Source organism: Corapipo altera, unplaced genomic scaffold, assembly GCF_003945725.1.
Source record: "Corapipo altera isolate COAL_440 unplaced genomic scaffold, ASM394572v1 229, whole genome shotgun sequence".
Lineage (NCBI taxonomy): Eukaryota > Metazoa > Chordata > Aves > Passeriformes > Pipridae > Corapipo > Corapipo altera.
The window spans coordinates 95,298-98,061 of NW_020885108.1; positions in this window are offsets into that span (position 1 = coordinate 95,298).

The window sequence follows — 2,764 nt, forward strand, 5'->3', positions numbered from 1 at the left end:
GGAGCTGGCTTTTGGGAGATGAATTTTGGGAGCTGGTTTTTGGGAGACGACTTTGGAGACGTGGCTTCTCCTCTCTGGGTGAAGGCACAACTCATCCCATTCCACCTCCTGCCACTATCCCAGGCTGCTCCAAACCCCTCCAACCCGGCCTTGGACACTCGTTTTTGGGAGGGGGAACCCTCCAAGCTGTCCAGGTGTCCCCAGGGATGATGGAGGTGACCTGGACCACACCCCGAGTCTGGATGGCTTTGCTCCTTCCCATTTTCCTCTTCATCTCCTTGACCAGGATTTTGTTGGGATAAAGTTCATTATTTTTGCAGTTGATCAACTGAACCCAAAATGTTTTATGGAATGAAAGAGCTGGAATGGTATTTTTTAAATTATTAACGTTCTTTTCACTGACAGAGCTGCATGGAGACATTGCTCAGATATCAAAATATTTCCTCTGGTTATTTTTAACTGACAGAAAAAACCAGTTCTCCGACTTCAAACATGTGTTGGAGCTTGTTGCTATTAGAAAGAAGAGGAAAAAAATAGTCAAAACACTCCTTAATATTAAGAAATAATAATAAAGCCAAAACAATCCTCAAGATTAAAATATAAAATGAACATGGGGAATAAAACCGGCGATCCCCTGCCAGGAGTTCTTCTTCTGTGCTTGTTTTACAGCCTTTAATAAGTGGTTTGGAAACCACTTGGGATGAACCTTTTCCCTTTGCTCCTGTGACAGAAATTTTTAAGAGGGGAAAATAAAAGCAGCCCTCGTTTCCCCCTTTGGTTTTCCTGAAATTACAGCTCGGGATATTTGGGTGTTGGCTCCGGGAGGAGGAGGAGGAGGAGGAGGAGGAGCTGCCCTTGTTTTGGGTGAGGAGGGATCATCTCCCTTTCTTCTCTCTCTTGGTCAGGCCACTAAAAGACAATTATCCCCCTGAAATTTGGGATCCACCTCCCGCTTCCGTCGGGATGGGAAGAGTCACCCTTGGGAATGGGGGAATGTTTCTGTGTCCTGAGCCCCGAGGGACGACCCAGCCTCGAGTCCCCCCCCTTCTCTGGGGCCGCCTCGGGGGCCTCGTTTGGGGGCTGGGAGGGGAAAGTTCTGGAAATCCCGGGAATTGCTGGGCTCTCACCCCTCCAAGGCTGGGAATGCCACGGAAAACCAGTTCCTCTTTCACTGGATCGTAAAGGGAGAGCAAAGAGGGGCAAGAGAACGGGGTCGAGTGACCCAGCAGGTGAGGACTAAACCTTAATCCCAAAGCTGGGCCTTTCTCCGCCTCCTCTTCCTCAAGAAACCATTTTTGGGGGGGGGGAAACCTGATGAAAAGTGGCCAAGAGGAGTCATTCCAGGCGTGGATTGTGAAGGGATGGCTGTGCCTCCTCAGACACTCAAGGAAGACCCAAATTTGGAGCCTCGGGCGTTCCTGGACACCCACCCCTGGCCCGGTGACATCCTGACTCTATGGGATCCCGGGGATCCGGGAGCTGGAGCTGCCTCATCTTGGGGACTCCTGGGCTCGCCCTCTTCCCAAATTCCACTTGCAGGCACCGAGTGACTGCAGCTCAGCTGCCAAATTCCCCTCCCAGGGCTCCCCCTCACCCACTGGAAGCCAATGAAGAGTTAAACAACTGACCTGGTTCACTTTGGTCCCAAAATCCAACCCCCAGGACCCATTCCATGGAACAAAAGTCCCACAGACTGGCTTTGCTGGTGGGACAGAGGGGAGCACCCACCTCCCCCGGCCAGGGTGTGACCCGGGGCTGGGCTGGAGCTGCTCGGAACATCTTCCACCCTCGGCATGGAAATGACCCCCCTGCCCTGCCCCAAGGTGCTGATCCCCTTCCCGTCCTTTAATTGTCCCTTTTTTCTTTTCCAGGCTGCAATTAGTGAGGTTACTGGGGTTGTGGGACCTGTAATTCTTCCTGCACTGGAGACAGGAAGAGATTCCCCGGGATAACGATGTCTGTGGGTCCGGCAGATGAGAGGGAAGGAGGATTCCCCCGGGAATGGGGATGGGGGGTTTGGGTTCATCCCAGCAGGGATCCCTTGGGGGCAGACCCGCCAGAGCCTCGTGCACTTCATAATTAATTAGGGTCCATTTGTTTGGCCAGAGGAATCACCCCATGGAAGTGTTGGGTTTGGGGTTTTTCCATGAAGTAAAATCCCAGCAACGTGATCTCATGTTGGGCTGGACACAGGAGGCTCCAAATCCTGGACAAAGTCGATCCCACCCCATTATGGCCAAGAGATCTCAGTACCAAAGTCAATCCCACCCCATTATGGCCAAGAGATCTCAGTACCAAAGTCAATCCCACCCCATTATGGCCAAGAGATCTCGGTGCCAAAGTCAATCCCACCCCATTAAAGCCAAGAGATCTCGGTGCCAAAGTCAATCCCACCCCATTAAAGCCAAGAGATCTTGGTGCCAAAGTCAATCCCACCCAACTGTGGCCAAGAGATTTCAATGCCAGAGTTGGTCCCACCCTATTATGGTCAAGAGATCTTGATTCCTTTTAAGTTCCATGGGGCAAAAATGACACTTTGTCAGTGCTAAGTTGACACCATCCCATTAAAACCAAGAGGTCTCAGCGCCAAAATCGATCCCATTTCATTGAAACCGAGAGGTCTCGGTGCCTTTGAAGTCCCACGGGGGGCAAGGACGCTCTGTCAGCCCTAATTTCACCAAAGCAGAGCTTTTTCTGCCCGAAACACGGGTGGCTCTGGTCAGACACAGCCCCGGCCGCCACCCCAAGGAGCCCAGGAGGGAGG